The sequence below is a fragment of the Anolis carolinensis genome, chromosome 3, assembly GCF_035594765.1.
Source record: "Anolis carolinensis isolate JA03-04 chromosome 3, rAnoCar3.1.pri, whole genome shotgun sequence".
NCBI lineage: Eukaryota > Metazoa > Chordata > Lepidosauria > Squamata > Dactyloidae > Anolis > Anolis carolinensis.
Genome location: NC_085843.1, coordinates 287,343,862 through 287,363,957, shown reverse-complemented (window position 1 = coordinate 287,363,957; position 20,096 = coordinate 287,343,862).

Below are 20,096 nucleotides of genomic sequence, written 5' to 3'. Positions count from 1 at the left end.
AGAAAGAAAGAAAGGAGAAGAGGAAGAGAGGAAGGAGGAAGAGGAGGGAGTAGAATGATTTATTTCATTTATCATGTTAGAAGCAAATTGACGGTACAGTTATAATGTATTTAAAAATACAAAGTTAAAAACTTGGCATTGTACTAGATTTCCTTTGACCAGAAGCTGGACACTTGGAGTAAGGCTGTGAGAAGGTCCTCCATAGTGCCTGGGTGCGAATGTCCTGAATGCCATTCTTTCTTTCGTTCTGCAGCTTCATATTTCACAGATTCCTACATTTTATGTCTCCCTTCATCTCTCCCATATAAATTTGTAGCAAGGTCAGAAAACCATGAGCCGCATTTTGAGGATTGCCGTGAAAGAAACAACTCCTTGCACAAAGCACCATCATTTATGTCGCTTTCATTTCTCCTTGGTTTTGTTTTTAAAATAAAAAGGCTCTACTTTTACTTATTTCTGTTGTACTTTCATTCTTATTCTGGAAGATTAAATCATTGCACATCTATCTAATAGGATATACATATGTTTTTATGGCCCCGGGTTGCAGTTCTTTGTGACAGCTATATAAGTAACTGGTTGAAACGGAAGCTCGTGCGCCTGGAGCTTTAATGCATTTTCATAGGTTTTGTGTTTAACGGTTTGAATAACACAAATTATGTCTTTTTAATGTCTATATTTACATTTCAATGCATTCACATTGTTATAATCTGCATTGTTTTATATTTATTGTTACCCACCTTGAGTCCCTCCATTGGGATGGAAATAAAGTAAAATACCGTATATACTCGAAGATAAGACGAGTTTTTCAGCTCTTTTTTTTTAGTTGAAAAAGCCTCCCTCGGCTTATAATGGGGTCAAGGTCAAGGCCAGACAACAGAACCCGGAGGCCGTGGCTTGCAATATATGATATAGTTCTCTCTTACCCTCCCTTATCAGTGTGTTTTCCAAAGCCTCCCTCGCTCTTAACCAAGGGAATGTTTTGAAAAGGGAAAGATGCCCTTGCAAGTCAGGAAGAAGAAATATATTTATCCATTAATCTTATAAAAGCATTTCCCCCTGAAATATTTGATAAACTCTCCTACAGATATATAGGCATTAACCCTCTGCATACATTTGCAATCCCTATGTACTTATATATCTGTATCTATCTAGCTATATACATCAATTTTATATATTATTTTCCCCTCATATGTTTGCAGGTCTTTGCAAATCCTATATAGATCCATGTACCTGTATATCTAGATCCATATACAGTAGAGTCTCACTTATCCAACACTCACTTATCCAATGTTCTGGATTATCCAAGGCATTTTTGTAGTCAATGTTTTCAATACATCGTGATATTTTGGTGCTAAATTCGTAAATACAGTAATTACAACATAACATTACTACGTATTGAACTACTTTTTCTGTCAAATTTGTTGTATGACATGATGTTTTGGTGCTTAATTTGTAAAATCATAACCTAATTTGATGTTTAATAGGCTTTTCCTTCATCCCTCCTTATTATCCAACATATTCGCTTATCCAACGTTCTGCCGGCCCGTTTATGTTGGATAAGTGAGACTCTACTGTATATACATTATTTAACCTACTGATGCCTTGATTAATGTAATTTTATTGGTATCTATTTTTATTTTGAAATTTACCAATAGCTGCTTCATTTCCCACCTTCGGCTTATACTCGGGTCAATAAGTTATCCCAGTTTTTTGTGGTAAAATTAGGTGCCTCGTCTTATATTCGGGTCGGCTTATACTTGAGTATATATGGTAGGTACTTTAGAAACCACATTTTTAAAAGACATCTAGACTGCCAGTGTGCCTATTGGCCTGAGTCTTGGACTATGAGTGCATCTACACTGTGGAATGTGTTGGGAAATCATCCTGGACTACTCAAGTCTGAATGTAGTTAGATAGATGATAGAGTTAGATTGAGGGAATCCTTTCCCTGTTTCCAAAGCAGGCCTAGACAGGCTTCACTGTGTTTCCCTCTATCCTGTTTACATCACATCCCTTACTTTGAAGTTAGTAGAAATGTGAATCTCCAGGGACACTAACTTCTCATTGGTCAGAATGTCTTTTATGGCCCCAATAAACTGGACCATGAGGTGGGAGCCATTTTGGTTCTCTCTTCTCCTTTTGTTCTTCAAGCTAACAACACGTCCTGCCATCCTTCCTGGGAAGATGTAACTATGTAGATGTTTGTTATTTTTCCTTTCTTATTTTTCCTTAGAAACCAGTCTAGAGTAGACTAGACAGCTCCCAACCCTTTCTATCTACAATAGAGTTCTTTTTACCTGAATAAATACCTTTTGAACTTTTATTGAGACTCTGCAGTCCATTGCAATCCTAAATGGTCAAAGGCTTCTCTTGCTCACCAGTGTAAGTAACTGTTGCATTTGAAAGCTTTTGCTTTTGCTACTCTGCTGATTTTTGGTGGAATCTCCCCCAGAGAGGTTTAAATTGAGTCTAAACACTCAGAGATTACCACAACAGAATGAACATACACAACGTTAATTGCCATGGAATCCTGGGAGTTGTAGTTTTGCAAGAACTTTAACCTTCCCTGAGTGAGACCACTGGGAAATGTAGTTGTTGGAGTTCAATCCCACACTGCTCAAGTCTGCAGTCCTCAATGAGGAGTAGTTGGTTTAGAATAGGCTGAGGGAAATCCCTTTCTCCTATCCTCTGGATGACCGTTTGAATGTATCTATTTCTTCTCTTCTCTCTGTTCATGCTCTCATTCTGATTGCTTGTGTAGAATGGATACTTTGCAGGCGCATGCCTTTTGTCTTTGGCTTTTTACTTTTACTTCTTGGTTTCTGCTGTGTGTATTGAGATCTCTCTCTGTTTGTGTGTCAGGAGAAATGTGTGCTTGGACATATTCCCTGTCTTTGAACCCTAAAAGAGATGGAGTTTGGAGTAGTTGGGACCCAGTTCTTTACTATCTAGAAATGTAGATGTTATTTTGGTAAATAAACCTTTTGTGATTTGAAAGACAGAACTCTGCATGTTTGCCTCCTAAGCTCTCTGTTCTTTACAACCATGTGGCACTTCACGCTCTGCTTGCTGTGAGCTAAATGCCCAACTACCAGTATCCTGTTTTTGCATATTTTGGATGCTCTACTGTTTTGGGTTAGTTTTCTTCCTAACATCCCCAGAAACTCTAACAAAAAGGGTTGTGGGCCCAGTGCATATGTCGGATTTGTGTATTGATAGTGTTTAAATGCAATTTGTGCCATGCTTGTATTGCAATTGATTGCATCATCCAGAATGTACCACAATGTGGAAAGAGTTAACTGCCAAGAGGCTATGATGACCTTGATGTGTGGCTGGAACTAGGGAGTATCCAGACACAAGTGTTTGTACATAACGATTGCGTCAGTTCAGTTGAGTTCTGTCTGCCTAGAGTTCGAGTCAAGTTCTGTTGGAGAACAGAGCAGTCCTGTGTTCGTCTGTAGTCTGCAGGTCTGTTTGTGTTGATTATTGCTGCATACAGTAAAACTTTGTAAATAGTTTTATCAACTGAAGACTTGGATGTTTCGGCAGGCCTTCGGAGATAGTCATTAATTAATCAGCCCCAGTGGGTTTTTAATAATTTATCCTGTTTTTATTACGGTCTTACCATTTATGTGTTTTAAATGAAATTTTTATCTTGTATTGTTGTTTATATTGATATATTGTATTATTGTTTTATCTTTTTATATTGTGATTTATTGTGTTGCTTATATTTTGTTCTTATGTTGTTTGGGCCACTGCCCCATGTAAGCCGCCCCGAGTCCCCGTGGGGAGATGGTGGCGGGATATAAATAAAGTATTATTATTATTATTATTATTATTATTATTATTATTATTATTATTATCGTCTCTGAGTGTCTCTTCGTTCTGCCTTCTACTGCTTTCATCCAACTACTGCTGTGCTGCAAATACTCTGACAATTTTGTGAGACACCAGCACTCTTTGGATGAGGAGGACAAAGACCTTGTAAAACTGCAGCTCCCATTGCATGGAGACGTGGCTCTTAAAGTGGTGTCAAACTGCATTAATTTTACAGCGTAGTTGGATCTCAAATCTCCAAAACTGACACCACCATTCCCTTTCAAAATGGATTTTTGCTCAAAGTTAGCAGTTGTTTAAACATAAAAGGGCAGCGGTTGTCTCTGAAGCATTGCGTTTCCCATTGCAACTTGACAATCTTCTTTCATCTTCCCTTTCGCTGCTGGCACACTTTGAATCCGAATGCAGTGAACCAGGGGCATTGCAATCGCTTGTTTTGTGCCTCCTTGTTAAGGGATGACAGAGATGTCCAAAAGAGTCAGAGTTATTCAGCAGAAACATTTTGCGCTTCAGCCGCAGAGCTGCCTCGAGCAAGCACAACATCACAGTTATGCCGAGGGAGGAGCCCGTTTCATCTTTCTTCCAAATGTAGCTGACAAGGACCAGGATCCAAAATGGTCTTAAGAGATGACAGAGCTGGGCCACAACTAACAACATGAAGAAATGTGCAGTCCTGTTGTTGAATCTCCTTCAAAAAGACGAAGCCACAATCGGGACTCAGATAGATGACCTTATGAGATCCGCTACCACATTCTTTCCAAACTCCAGAAGAGTTGGACACAAGTGGACAGCAGGCAGTTTCAGATTCAACCAGTGATAGTTTATTCTATGAAATGTTTGTGCTTTTGACTGGAAGGCATGCCAGGCTTGGGATTTCACTGACTTTTGGCCATGGCTGAATAAGTCCATTTCTATTCCTTGCCTTCACCTTTGCCTGAGTTCATTGGATCAGATTGGAGACCAAGCACATGGGGAAGACCTGAAATCTCAACAGCAGCCCAATCAGGAAGGAAGGAAAAATGGACTGTAGAGATAGAAACAGTCCATGAGAAAGGAATCTAGGAGTCTTGGGAGGCCGCAAGGCAAACATGAGTCAAGAGCGTGATGAAGCAGCTAAAAAAGCCAATGCAATTCTAGGCTGCATCAAGAATCATAGAGTTGGGAGAGACCTCACGGGCCATCCAGTCCAATGCCTCTGGACATATTCCAGCCTAGAGTCAACACCTCCCTTCAATTGTGGTGCCCAGAGTTGAACACAGTGTGATTCCAGGTAAAGTGGTCTGACCAAGGCAAAGCCCAACAACACAATTAAAATAGAATGAACAAGAAATACATAATACACACTGTGAAGAATTTAGAACGACTTAAGGTTCTTTCAGGCAGGGGGGAATCTTTTTATCCCACCGCTGCCACTAATTGTAAAGGACTAATAATCAACTGCCACCAATTGTAAAGGACTATGAACAACTAACACCAATTTGGAAAGATGCAACCACCAAAGACTCAGGGAGGAGACCTTTTACTTTTTTTTCCTTTCTTCTTCTTCACTTTAAAGGGTAGCGTAACTTGGTTTAGAATATATGCGACAGAGGCTTAGATGTTGGAAGAATAATAACAAGTTTATTCAGGCACAGAGCTTAGTGGTTACAATGGTGTTTCTCACTTAGAGGTATTCTTATTAACAGTTACAATACCAGAATGACATGAATCAACTCTCTAAAGTATCACTTCTCTTACTTAAGGTAGTTAAAACTTCTTCCCCTTCTACTTTTAAACTGTTACTTCAATGGATCTCTGTGAGTCCAGTTGGGATTGGTTCCCAAAGTCTGAAACTTAAACTATCCAGTGACTTCAAACCACAATGACCCCTGTGATATACTATCACAGATTCTCTGTTCATTACAGGACACAGACTACATTAAATAAGTCACCAAACTTATTTAAAACCAACTCAAAATGAACAATTGAGTCTCCTTGATCCCATCAACCTGGAATCAATCTTCCCTGTGCCTCATCAGAGCACAGACTGCCTGACTTTTTTAAACTCTGCACTTCTTCCACTAAAAGGCAGTTGGCTCTGCCTACTTCTCCATGGCAACCAGCCTCTGACTGCTGAGATGCAATAACTGTGATACTTACCCTTTTAAAACATAAACACACAATTAAACATAACATCTGTAAACCAAAATTCGTACTTCATTACACACACTTCTAGTGTCAATATTTGAAGGGAAGTCCCCTTGAGTAGGTGGCAAACTTTTTTTCCCTGCTGCTCCAGAGACTAGAATACAACGGAGTAATGGATTAAAATTGCAGGAAAAGAGATTCCACCTGAACGTTAGGAAGAACCTTCTAAGGGTCAGCACTGTTGGAAAGTAGAATCTGCTTCTTCCTGGGAATCTGGTGAAAGCACCTTGTCTGGACGTTTTGAAACAGAGACTGGATGGTTATCTGCATGGAGAGGTTAGATTGTGTATTCCTGTATGACAGAAGGGGGTTGGACTGGATGGGCTCTGGGGGTCCCTTCCAACTCTTTGATTCTGAGCCAGGAGGCTCTTTTCTCAGGCTAGCTCACATTATACTATGCCATTGGATATGATGGGACCTGATTTGGGCATCCATGGGTGATAGTAGACCCAAACCATTTGGATACTGATGCCCCACAGTAATTGCCTTTCGCTTTGCACTGCGTGTCATTTTGTTTTAATAACCTCTTAAACATATGTCACATGAATCTTTTATACAATTTAATACAAGCATTTCCAACTTCTAAGCGAGATTCTCCAAAACGTATCAGGCTTCCCTTTCATTTGTGATTCACTTTTCATGTTCATTATGTTAAATAAATAAGCCAGACGGGCGGTTGATTTTTTGTTTAATGTACAACAAACTGGAATATGGAGTAGGGCTGCACAGCAAAAGCCAAGAAGGGAGTTTTTTTTTATTTCTACATCTAATACAGAATGGTTATAGAATCAGAAAAAAAATCCCTGTCATATAGAAAAACACAGACGTTCCCACCCAAATTGGTTTGAAAGGGGTTTCTTTGCTGCCTGTTGGAACTTTGGGGTGCGTGTATCTATATTGCAGAATAAATCCGTTTTGGCATCACTTTAACTGAGAAGACTCAATGCTCTGGAATCCTGGAAGCTGTAGTTTTGCAAAGCCTTTAGTCTTCTCTGCATAAGAGTGCAAACTACAAATCCCAGGAATAATAATAATGATGATAATAATAATAATAATAATAATAATAATAATAATAATAATAATAATAATGCTTTATTTAAAAACAAGACTGGTAAGAACAGTTGAGAGAGAAGCTGCTACAAGGGTTGAATGAAAAGTAATGCCTCCACCTTCGTTACTTGGGTTGGGTGGGAATATTTTAATAAACCAAACGCAGAAATAATCCTTAGAATGTGATCTTTAACAACCACTATTCACTTTTCCACATAATCACCAGACAATTGGATACATTTCTGCCAACGATGAACAAGTTTTCTGAAGCTGTCACAGAAGAATTCGAAACTCTGTTTCCGCAACCGACGTCTCACAGGACCCATCGTGCACAGATCTTTTGATAGCCAAGCAAAGCAATCATGTGACCCACATGTTCTTGTGAAATGCCGATCATGCTTGAAATTTCTCTCTGAGTGATATGACGATCGTCCTGAATCAATCTGTCAACCTTTTGCTTGTGAAATTCGGGGGTTGCTGTCACAGGACGTCCAACTCTTTCTTTGTCACGCAAGCCAGATGTTCCCACCTCAACATCTTTAAACTTACTTGCCCAACGGCGCAGAGGACTCACGTCAACACAATCACCATACACAGCTTGCATTCTCTGAGGAATCTCCTTTGAGGTGACACCTTCTGTGGTCAAGAATTCAATGACTCCACGTTGCTTAAGTCGCATTGACAGGGCTCCATACTTCGCACTTTAACAACACAACCGTTCAAGGCTAAGGCTTCCCCATCTGTGCAGGATTCCATACTTCGCACTTTAACAACACAACCGTTCAATGCTAAGGCTTCCCACCAAATGGAACTAACTGTAGAGGAAAGTCTACAGTTCTGCCATCTGTTGAGGAGTTTATGAGGTTGGAGACATTATTTTTCATTCAACCCTCGTAATTAATGAGCCGTGATTTGGATGCCTCAGGTAAAACCAAGACAGGTCCCGCATTTTGGTCCTACCTGGAAGGGCCCTTGGTTTCTCTGTCCTGGCCTATCTGGTTTTTGAAGCATACACTCACCAGGCACGGATCCTCTTTAACCGTGGTCCTGGTTCATCACGACATTCAGAGCACAGATTCTATTGACATCCACTTTGGCCAAGGAGAACAAATGCTTCTGTTCTTTGCCTTCAGCCCATCTGTGTCTTATTTGGGTTTTTGGAGCCTGACTCAGAGTTTGTTTTTTTCGTGTCAGGAGTGACTTGAGAAACTGCAAGTTGCGTCTGGAGTGAGAGAACTGGCCGTCTGCAAGGACGTTGCCCAGGGGATGCTCTGATGTTTTGATGTTTTACCATCCTTGTGGGAGGCTTCTCTCATGTCCCTGCATGGAGCTGGAGCTGATAGAGGGAGCTCATCCGCGCTCTCCCTGGGTGGGATTCGAACCTGGCAGCCTTCAGGTCAGCAACCCAACCTTCAAGTCACAAGGCTTTTATCCCCTAGGCCACCGGAGGCTTGACTCAGAGTGGTTTACAGGTACATATACATGAAAAACATTCAGTGCCATTATACAATTGACAGAGACATACAATACATAAACAGAGGCAAGGCTTCCCTCTTTCATTTCCGGCATCTGGAGGCTGTGCTTGACTCGGCCATGGGGAGGAGCTGTTGTTCCATTCTTCCACACCAAGGAACCTGTCAATTGAATTACTGGCATGTTTTTAGGGGCACCTTTTACCTCCCTGCTAAAGCGGTACCTATTTATCTTCTCACATTGCTGTTTTCGAACTGCTAGGTAGGCAGGAGCTAGGCTGATGGCGGGAGCTCACCCTGCCCGGTGCTTGAACTGTCAACCTTCCAGTTGGCCAGATCTTCTGTCGCTGGTGGTTTAACTTGCTGTGCTATAGTCCTTGCCCATTCCATATCACTGAGCTCTGGCAGTGTCAATAATAATAATAATAATAATAATAATAATAATAATAATAATAATAATAACAACTTTATTCTTATACCCCGCCCCATCTCCCCGAAGGGACTCGGGGCGGCTTACACGGGGCTATGCCCAGACGGACACAACAGCACAAAATCAAAACAAAAACAAACAAATCAGCCAACAATAAAACATCAACATGGATAAAAACAGTCATAAAAGATCAATATACAAAATAATGTTAAAATCATGAGTTGGATCAAAAGATCTGGGCCAAGGTGCAGAAAAAATGTCAAGTCATCAGGGAGGGGTAATGTGCAAATTTAACTCTGGCTCGATGAGGATGATGAGGATGATGAGTATGATGCTGTTTTCCTTTTCTAAAGGAGATTCAAAGCAACTATTAATTTCTGCTCTGTTGTTGTTGCAAGGAATCTGAAAGGCCCACCCTTCCCAAAGTTTGGTCTCATTTTGCTACCAAAAAAGAGAGAAGTTTTTTTAAATGTCTGGCGATATTCACGATCACAATCCCATTAATTGAGTTACGCAAAGCGAGTAAGATGTTTGCTCATCTCCGATGAAGGAAGAGGCGTCTCTTCCCAACGAGCGCCTTCTTCTTCTTCATTGGAAATGCAGCGAATGCCGAGGGAGGTTTGCCTTCCCTGCAAATGGAATCCTTTGCAAAGGGGAACTGATGAATATTTAAGCCTCTCCTCCTCACATTAGACAGTTCCTTTTGATAAAAAGGCAAATATCTGTCTCATTAAAGGGCAGAATCGTTCGTGTTCGCCATGAATCCCTAATGAGCCCAGAGAGAGAGAGAGAGAGAGAATCCAAGGGAAGGCAACTCTTCCAATTTCCCAAATCTCTGTTACTAAGCATTAATACGATTCATCATCCATTTCACAGTCTATTAGGTTTGACCAACTGGGTTTCCTTCTAGACCAGCAATGACTCAGAATCCATGGGGGCATTTACACTGCAGAATGAATGCAGTTTGGCACCACTTTCACTGCCATGGCTCCATGCTATGGCATCCTGGGAGTTGTAGTTTACTGAGGCTCCTGCCCTCTTGGGCAGTGGAGTTAAAGACCTTGGAAAACTACAACTCCCAGGATTCTGTAGCATGAAAGTGGTGCCAAACTGCATTCGCTCTGCAATGTAAATGCAGATGGCCAGTAAAATTGGAGCTGGTGGAATAGGCAAAATATATCTGCCGGCAGAGCTTTCTATCTGAGATTAAAATGTATGAGCCGTGGTTTCTTCAAAGCAGAGGAGGCCACAACATTGAGACAGGATCTGAACACGCAGCCTTGCCATGCCTACAGTGCTTCCAACCTGTTTTATTTGACAGATTCTTAATTAATAATAATAATAATACAATTATTATTAATAATAATTATTAATAATAATCCAATTATTAATAATAATTATTAATAATAATAATCCAATGCCAAGATCGAAAAATCAGCTGATGACCCAAAATGCAGACTGTGCAAGGAAACTGACGAAACCATTGATCATATCCTCAGCTGCTGTAAGAAAATCGCACAGACAGACTACAAACAGAGGCACAACCATGTGGCCCAAATGATCCATTGGAACTTATGCCTCAAGTACCACCTCCCAGCAGCAAAGAACTGGTGGGATCACAAACCTGCAAAAGTCTTGGAAAATGAGCACGCAAAGATACTGTGGGACTTCCGAATCCAGACTGACAAAGTTCTGGAACACAACACACCAGACATCACAGTTGTGGAAAAGAAAAAGGTTTGGATCATTGATGTCGCCGTCCCAGGTGACAGTCGCATTGACGAAAAACAACAGGAAAAACTCACCCGTTGTAAGGACCTCAAGATTGAACTGCAAAGACTCTGGCAGAAACCAGTGCAGGTGGTCCCGGTGGTGATGGGCACACTGGGTGCCGGCATTTTGAAAACCATAGACATTGACAAAATTACGATCTGCCAACTGCAAAAGGCCACCCTGCTGGGATCTGCACGCATCATCTGAAAATACATCACACAGTCCTAGACACTTGGGAAGTGTTCGACTTGTGATTTTGTGAAACGAAATCCAGCATGTCTATCTTGTTTGCTGTGTCATACAACGTCGTTGTGTCAATAATAATAATAATAATAATAATAATAATAATAATAATAATAATAACAATAACAATAATAATAATAATAATTTATTTACGAGGGCTATCCAGAAAGTAAATTATGTGTTGGAATTAAAAATGAACAAAGTATAGGAGGAAACATTTACCATATGCAGTTGAAAGCCAGACCCAAATACCACTTCTCAACATAGTCCCCATTGAAATCTAGGCAGTTATCAAACCTTTCCACCCCATTTCTTCTCTATAAAGGGTGCTGTATTCTATTGTATGTCAAGCCTTGCTTGACGAATGATTGCGGTTTGACATCCTATCCAGCTGGATTGAATTTAACATTTCGGTGCTCCTTCTTCGGCTTCTGGTGAGAATTACTTGGGATTGGGGAACCTCTGATTCACAGCCGCTCTCCCCTTCTCGCCAGGAGTCCCGGACCTATGGGAAGATCTCAGATCCTGCCCTCCTTTCCAAGGGGAGCCCAAAATTCTAGCTCAATATCTAAAAATTCAAAATTCTAGCTCCCCTTCCCATCATTTTAGGCATTTAAGCTGTTTGTTTCTACTCTAGAGAAGAAGCATTCGGCTGCAGGCAGGCACGGGTGCTTTAAGGAGGCTTTTTGTTCTTAAAACTGTTTTTTCTACTCTAGAGGAGTGGTACTTGGTTGCGGGCAGGTGCGTGGGCTTTAAGGAAGCCTCTTGTCCTTAAAGCTGTTTTTCTACTCTAGAGAAGAGGCGCTTGGTTGTGTGCAGGTGTGTGTGTTTAAGGAGGCTTCTTGTCCTTAAAGCTGTTTTTCTACTCTACAGGAGAGGCGCTTGGTTGTGGGCAGGTGTGTGTGTTTAAGGAGGCTTCTTGTCCTTAAAGCTGTTTTTCTACTCTACAGGAGAGGCGCTTGGTTGTGGGCAGGTGTGTGTGTTTAAGGAGGCTTCTTGTCCTTAAAGCTGTTTTTCTACTCTAGAGGAGAGGGGCTTGGTTGTGTGCAGGTGTGTGTGTTTAAGGAGGCTTCTTGTCCTTAAATCTGTTTTTCTACTCTAGAGGAGAGGCGCTTGGTTGTGTGCAGGTGTGTGTGTTTAAGGAGGCTTCTTGTCCTTAAAGCTGTTTTTCTACTCTAGAGGAGAGGCGCTTGGTTGTGGCCAGGTGTGTGTGTTTAAGGAGGCTTCTTGTCCTTAAAGCTGTTTTTCTACTCTAGAGGAGAGGCGCTTGGTTGTGTGCAGGTGTGTGTGTTTAAGGAGGCTTCTTGTCCTTAAAGCTGTTTTTCTACTGTAGAGGAGAGACGCTTGGTTGTGTGCAGGTGTGTGTGTTTAAGGAGGCTACTTGTCCTTAAAGCTGTTTTTCTACTCTAGAGGAGAGGCACTTGGTTGTGTGCAGGTGTGTGTGTTTAAGGAAGCCTCTTGTCCTTAAATCTGTTTTTCTACTCTAGAGGAGAGGGGCTTGGTTGTGTGCAGGTGTGTGTGTTTAAGGAGGCTTCTTGTCCTTAAAGCTGTTTTTCTACTTTAGAGGAGAGGCGCTTGGTTGTGGGCAGGTGTGTGTGTTTAAGGAGGCTTCTTGTCCTTAAAGCTGTTTTTCTACTGTAGAGGAGAGGCGCTTGGTTGTGTGCAGGTGTGTGTGTTTAAGGAGGCTTCTTGTCCTTAAAGCTGTTTTTCTACTGTAGAGGAGAGGCGCTTGGTTGTGTGCAGGTGTGTGTGTTTAAGGAGGCTTCTTGTCCTTAAAGCTGTTTTTCTACTCTAGAGGAGAGGCACTTGGTTGTGTGCAGGTGTGTGTGTTTAAGGAAGCCTCTTGTCCTTAAATCTGTTTTTCTACTCTAGAGGAGAGGGGCTTGGTTGTGTGCAGGTGTGTGTGTTTAAGGAGGCTTCTTGTCCTTAAAGCTGTTTTTCTACTTTAGAGGAGAGGCGCTTGGTTGTGGGCAGGTGTGTGTGTTTAAGGAGGCTTCTTGTCCTTAAAGCTGTTTTTCTACTCTAGAGGAGAAGTGCTTGGTTGTGGGCAGGTGTGTGTGTTTAAGGAGGCTTCTTGTCCTTAAAGCTGTTTTTCTACTGTAGAGGAGAGGCGCTTGGTTGTGTGCAGGTGTGTGTGTTTAAGGAGGCTTCTTCTCCTTAAAGCTGTTTTTCTACTCTAGAGGAGAGGTGCTTGGTTGTGGGCAGGTGTGTGTGTTTAAGGAGGCTTCTTGTCCTTAAAGCTGTTTTTCTACTCTAGAGGAGAGGCGCTTGGTTGTGGGCAGGTGTGTGTGTTTAAGGAGGCTTCTTGTCCTTAAAGCTGTTTTTCTACTCTAGAGGAGAGGCGCTTGGTTGTGTGCAGGTGTGTGTGTTTAAGGAGGCTTCTTGTCCTTAAAGCTGTTTTTCTACTGTAGAGGAGAAGCGCTTGGTTGTGTGCAGGTGTGTGTGTTTAAGGAAGCCTCTTGTCCTTAAAGCTGTTTTTCTACTCTAGAGGAGAGGTGCTTGGTTGTGTGCAGGTGTGTGTGTTTAAGGAGGCTTCTTGTCCTTAAAGCTGTTTTTCTACTCTAGAGGAGAGGCGCTTGGTTGTGTGCAGGTGTGTATGTTTAAGGAGGCTTCTTGTCCTTAAAGCTGTTTTTCTACTCTAGAGGAGAGGGGTTTGGTTGTGTGCAGGTGTGTGTGTTTAAGGAGGCTTCTTGTCCTTAAAGCTGTTTTTCTACTGTAGAGGAGAGGCGCTTGGTTGTGGGCAGGTGTGTGTGTTTAAGGAGGCTTCTTGTCCTTAAAGCTGTTTTTCTACTCTAGAGGAGAGGCGCTTGGTTGTGTGCAGGTGTGTATGTTTAAGGAGGCTTCTTGTCCTTAAAGCTGTTTTTCTACTCTAGAGGAGAGGCGCTTGGTTGTGGGCAGGTGTGTGTGTTTAAGGAGGCTTCTTGTCCTTAAAGCTGTTTTTCTACTCTAGAGGAGAGGTGCTTGGTTGTGTGCAGGTGTGTGTGTTTAAGGAGGCTTCTTGTCCTTAAAGCTGTTTTTCTACTCTAGAGGAGAGGCGCTTGGTTGTGTGCAGGTGTGTGTGTTTAAGGAGGCTTCTTGTCCTTAAAGCTGTTTTTCTACTGTAGAGGAGAGGCGCTTGGTTGTGTGCAGGTGTGTGTGTTTAAGGAGGCTTCTTGTCCTTAAAGCTGTTTTTCTACTCTAGAGGAGAGGCACTTGGTTGTGTGCAGGTGTGTGTGTTTAAGGAGGCTTCTTGTCCTTAAAGCTGTTTTTCTACTGTAGAGGAGAGGCGCTTGGTTGTGTGCAGGTGTGTGTGTTTAAGGAAGCCTCTTGTCCTTAAAGCTGTTTTTCTATTGTAGAGGAGAGGCGCTTGGTTGTGGGCAGGTGTGTGTGTTTAAGGAGGCTTCTTGTCCTTAAAGCTGTTTTTCTACTCTAGAGGAGAAGTGCTTGGTTGTGGGCAGGTGTGTGTGTTTAAGGAGGCTTCTTGTCCTTAAAGCTGTTTTTCTACTGTAGAGGAGAGGCGCTTGGTTGTGGGCAGGTGTGTGTGTTTAAGGAGGCTTCTTCTCCTTAAAGCTGTTTTTCTACTCTAGAGGAGAGGTGCTTGGTTGTGGGCAGGTGTGTGTGTTTAAGGAGGCTTCTTGTCCTTAAAGCTGTTTTTCTACTCTAGAGGAGAGGCGCTTGGTTGTGGGCAGGTGTGTGTGTTTAAGGAGGCTTCTTGTCCTTAAAGCTGTTTTTCTACTCTAGAGGAGAGGCGCTTGGTTGTGTGCAGGTGTGTGTGTTTAAGGAGGCTTCTTGTCCTTAAAGCTGTTTTTCTACTGTAGAGGAGAAGCGCTTGGTTGTGTGCAGGTGTGTGTGTTTAAGGAAGCCTCTTGTCCTTAAAGCTGTTTTTCTACTCTAGAGGAGAGGTGCTTGGTTGTGTGCAGGTGTGTGTGTTTAAGGAGGCTTCTTGTCCTTAAAGCTGTTTTTCTACTCTAGAGGAGAGGCGCTTGGTTGTGTGCAGGTGTGTATGTTTAAGGAGGCTTCTTGTCCTTAAAGCTGTTTTTCTACTCTAGAGGAGAGGGGTTTGGTTGTGTGCAGGTGTGTGTGTTTAAGGAGGCTTCTTGTCCTTAAAGCTGTTTTTCTACTCTAGAGGAGAGGCGCTTGGTTGTGGGCAGGTGTGTGTGTTTAAGGAGGCTTCTTGTCCTTAAAGCTGTTTTTCTACTCTAGAGGAGAGGCGCTTGGTTGTGGGCAGGTGTGTGTGTTTAAGGAGGCTTCTTGTCCTTAAAGCTGTTTTTCTACTCTAGAGAAGAGGCACTTGGTTATGTGCAGGTGTGTGTGTTTAAGGAAGCCTCTTGTCCTTAAAGCTGTTTTTCTACTCTAGAGGAGAGGGGCTTGGTTGTGTGCAGGTGTGTGTGTTTAAGGAGGCTTCTTGTCCTTAAAGCTGTTTTTCTACTCTAGAGGAGAGGCGCTTGGTTGTGGGCAGGTGTGTGTGTTTAAGGAGGCTTCTTGTCCTTAAAGCTGTTTTTCTACTCTAGAGGAGAGGCGCTTGGTTGTGGGCAGGTGTGTGTGTTTAAGGAGGCTTCTTCTCCTTAAAGCTGTTTTTCTACTCTAGAGGAGAGGTGCTTGGTTGTGGGCAGGTGTGTGTGTTTAAGGAGGCTTCTTGTCCTTAAAGCTGTTTTTCTACTCTAGAGGAGAGGCGCTTGGTTGTGTGCAGGTGTGTGTGTTTAAGGAGGCTTCTTGTCCTTAAAGCTGTTTTTCTACTCTAGAGGAGAGGCGCTTGGTTGTGGGCAGGTGTGTGTGTTTAAGGAGGCTTCTTCTCCTTAAAGCTGTTTTTCTACTCTAGAGGAGAGGGGCTTGGTTGTGTGCAGGTGTGTGTGTTTAAGGAGGCTTCTTGTCCTTAAAGCTGTTTTTCTACTTTAGAGGAGAGGCGCTTGGTTGTGGGCAGGTGTGTGTGTTTAAGGAGGCTTCTTGTCCTTAAAGCTGTTTTTCTACTCTAGAGGAGAGGCGCTTGGTTGTGTGCAGGTGTGTGTGTTTAAGGAGGCTTCTTGTCCTTAAAGCTGTTTTTCTACTCTAGAGGAGAGGCGCTTGGTTGTGGGCAGGTGTGTGTGTTTAAGGAGGCTTCTTGTCCTTAAAGCTGTTTTTCTACTCTAGAGGAGAGGCGCTTGGTTGTGTGCAGGTGTGTGTGTTTAAGGAGGCTTCTTGTCCTTAAAGCTGTTTTTCTACTGTAGAGGGGAGGCGCTTGGTTGTGTGCAGGTGTGTGTGTTTAAGGAGGCTTCTTGTCCTTAAAGCTGTTTTTCTACTCTAGAGGAGAGGCACTTGGTTGTGTGCAGGTGTGTGTGTTTAAGGAGGCTTCTTGTCCTTAAAGCTGTTTTTCTACTGTAGAGGAGAGGCGCTTGGTTGTGTGCAGGTGTGTGTGTTTAAGGAAGCCTCTTGTCCTTAAAGCTGTTTTTCTACTGTAGAGGAGAGGCGCTTGGTTGTGTGCAGGTGTGTGTGTTTAAGGAGGCTTCTTCTCCTTAAAGCTATTTTTCTACTCTAGAGGAGAGGCACTTGGTTGTGTGCAGGTGTGTGTGTTTAAGGAGGCTTCTTGTCCTTAAAGCTGTTTTTCTACTCTAGAGGAGAGGCACTTGGTTGTGTGCAGGTGTGTGTGTTTAAGGAGGCTTCTTGTCCTTAAAGCTGTTTTTCTACTCTAGAGGAGAGGCGCTTGGTTGTGTGCAGGTGCGTGTGTTTAAGGAGGCTTCTTGTCCTTAAAGCTGTTTTTCTACTCTAGAGGAGAGGCACTTGGTTGTGTGCAGGTGTGTGTGTTTAAGGAGGCTTCTTGTCCTTAAAGCTGTTTTTCTACTCTAGAGGAGAGGCACTTGGTTGTGTGCAGGTGTGTGTGTTTAAGGAGGCTTCTTGTCCTTAAAGCTGTTTTTCTACTCTAGAGGAGAGGCACTTGGTTGTGGGCAGGTGCGTGTGTTTAAGGAGGCTTCTTCTCCTTAAAGCTGTTTTTCTACTCTAGAGGAGAGGTGCTTGGTTGTGGGCAGGTGTGTGTGTTTAAGGAGGCTTCTTGTCCTTAAAGCTGTTTTTCTACTCTAGAGGAGAGGCGCTTGGTTGTGGGCAGGTGTGTGTGTTTAAGGAGGCTTCTTGTCCTTAAAGCTGTTTTTCTACTCTAGAGGAGAGGCGCTTGGTTGTGTGCAGGTGTGTGTGTTTAAGGAGGCTTCTTGTCCTTAAAGCTGTTTTTCTACTGTAGAGGGGAGGCGCTTGGTTGTGTGCAGGTGTGTGTGTTTAAGGAGGCTTCTTGTCCTTAAAGCTGTTTTTCTACTCTAGAGGAGAGGCACTTGGTTGTGTGCAGGTGTGTGTGTTTAAGGAGGCTTCTTGTCCTTAAAGCTGTTTTTCTACTGTAGAGGAGAGGCGCTTGGTTGTGTGCAGGTGTGTGTGTTTAAGGAAGCCTCTTGTCCTTAAAGCTGTTTTTCTACTGTAGAGGAGAGGCGCTTGGTTGTGTGCAGGTGTGTGTGTTTAAGGAGGCTTCTTCTCCTTAAAGCTATTTTTCTACTCTAGAGGAGAGGCACTTGGTTGTGTGCAGGTGTGTGTGTTTAAGGAGGCTTCTTGTCCTTAAAGCTGTTTTTCTACTCTAGAGGAGAGGCACTTGGTTGTGTGCAGGTGTGTGTGTTTAAGGAGGCTTCTTGTCCTTAAAGCTGTTTTTCTACTCTAGAGGAGAGGCACTTGGTTGTGTGCAGGTGTGTGTGTTTAAGGAGGCTTCTTGTCCTTAAAGCTGTTTTTCTACTGTAGAGGAGAGGCGCTTGGTTGTGGGCAGGTGCGTGTGTTTAAGGAGGCTTCTTGTCCTTAAAGCTGTTTTTCTACTCTAGAGGAGAGGCACTTGGTTGTGTGCAGGTGTGTGTGTTTAAGGAAGCCTCTTGTCCTTAAAGCTGTTTTTCTACTCTAGAGGAGAGGGGCTTGGTTGTGTGCAGGTGTGTGTGTTAAAGGAGGCTTCTTGTCCTTAAAGCTGTTTTTCTACTCTAGAGGAGAGGCGCTTGGTTGTGGGCAGGTGTGTGTGTTTAAGGAGGCTTCTTGTCCTTAAAGCTGTTTTTCTACTCTAGAGGAGAGGTGCTTGGTTGTGGGCAGGTGTGTGTGTTTAAGGAGGCTTCTTGTCCTTAAAGCTGTTTTTCTACTCTAGAGAAGAGGCACTTGGTTGTGTGCAGGTGTGTGTGTTTAAGGAAGCCTCTTGTCCTTAAAGCTGTTTTTCTACTCTAGAGGAGAGGGGCTTGGTTGTGTGCAGGTGTGTGTGTTTAAGGAGGCTTCTTGTCCTTAAAGCTGTTTTTCTACTCTAGAGGAGAGGTGCTTGGTTGTGGGCAGGTGTGTGTGTTTACGGAGGCTTCTTGTCCTTAAAGCTGTTTTTCTACTCTAGAGGAGAGGCGCTTGGTTGTGGGCAGGTGTGTGTGTTTAAGGAGGCTTCTTCTCCTTAAAGCTGTTTTTCTACTCTAGAGGAGAGGCGCTTGGTTGTGGGCAGGTGTGTGTGTTTAAGGAGGCTTCTTCTCCTTAAAGCTGTTTTTCTACTCTAGAGGAGAGGCGCTTGGTTGTGGGCAGGTGTGTGTGGTTAAGGAGGCTTCTTGCCCTTAAAGCTGTTTTTCTACTCTAGAGGAGAGGCGCTTGGTTGTGGGCAGGTGTGTGTGGTTAAGGAGGCTTCTTGCCCTTAAAGCTGTTTTTCTACTCTAGAGGAGAGGCGCTTGGTTGTGTGCAGGTGTGTGTGTTTAAGGAGGCTTCTTGTCTTTAAAGCTGTTTTTCTACTCTAGAGGAGAGGTGCTTGGTTGTGTGCAGGTGTGTGTGTTTAAGGAGGCTTCTTGTCCTTAAAGCTGTTTTTCTACTCTAGAGGAGAGGCGCTTGGTTGTGTGCAGGTGTGTGTGTTTAAGGAGGCTTCTTGTCCTTAAAGCTGTTTTTCTACTCTAGAGGAGAGGCGCTTGGTTGTGTGCAGGTGTGTGTGTTTAAGGAGGCTTCTTGTCCTTAAAGCTGTTTTTCTACTCTAGAGGAGAGGTGCTTGGTTGTGGGCAGGTGTGTGTGTTTAAGGAAGCCTCTTGTCCTTAAAGCTGTTTTTCTACTCTAGAGGAGAGGTGCTTGGTTGTGGGCAGGTGTGTGTGTTTAAGGAGGCTTCTTCTCCTTAAAGCTGTTTTTCTACTCTAGCGGAGAGGCGCTTGGTTGTGGGCAGGTGTGTGTGTTTAAGGAGGCTTCTTCTCCTTAAAGCTGTTTTTCTACTCTAGAGTAGAGGCGCTTGGTTGTGGGCAGGTGTGTGTGTTTAAGGAGGCTTCTTGTCCTTAAAGCTGTTTTTCTACTCTAGAGGAGAGGCGCTTGGTTGTGGGCAGGTGTGTGTGTTTAAGGAGGCTTCTTGTCCTTAAAGCTGTTTTTCTACTGTAGAGGAGAGGCGCTTGGTTGTGGGCAGGTGTGTGTGTTTAAGGAGGCTTCTTGTCCTTAAAGCTGTTTTTCTACTGTAGAGGAGAGGCGCTTGGTTGTGGGCAGGTGTGTGTGTTTAAGGAGGCTTCTTCTCCTTAAAGCTGTTTTTCTACTCTAGAGGAGAGGCGCTTGGTTGTGGGCAGGTGTGTGTGTTTAAGGAGGCTTCTTCTCCTTAAAGCTGTTTTTCTACTCTAGAGGAGAGGCACTTGGTTGTGTGCAGGTGTGTGTGTTTAAGGAGGCTTCTTGTCCTTAAAGCTGTTTTTCTACTCTAGAGGAGAGGTGCTTGGTTGTGGGCAGGTGTGTGTGTTTAAGGAGGCTTCTTCTCCTTAAAGCTGTTTTTCTACTCTAGAGGAGAGGCGCTTGGTTGTGGGCAGGTGTGTGTGTTTAAGGAGGCTTCTTGTCCTTAAAGCTGTTTTTCTACTCTAGAGGAGAGGCGCTTGGTTGTGTGCAGGTGTGTGTGTTTAAGGAGGCTTCTTGTCCTTAAAGCTGTTTTTCTACTCTAGAGGAGAGGCGCTTGGTTTTGGGCAGGTGTGTGTGTTTAAGGAGGCTTCTTGTCCTTAAAACTGTTTTTCTACTGTAGAGGAGAGGCGCTTGGTTGTGGGCAGGTGTGTGTGTTTAAGGAGGCTTCTTCTCCTTAAAGCTGTTTTTCTACTCTAGAGGAGAGGTGCTTGGTTGTGTGCAGGTGTGTGTGTTTAAGGAAGCCTCTTGTCCTTAAAGCTGTTTTTCTA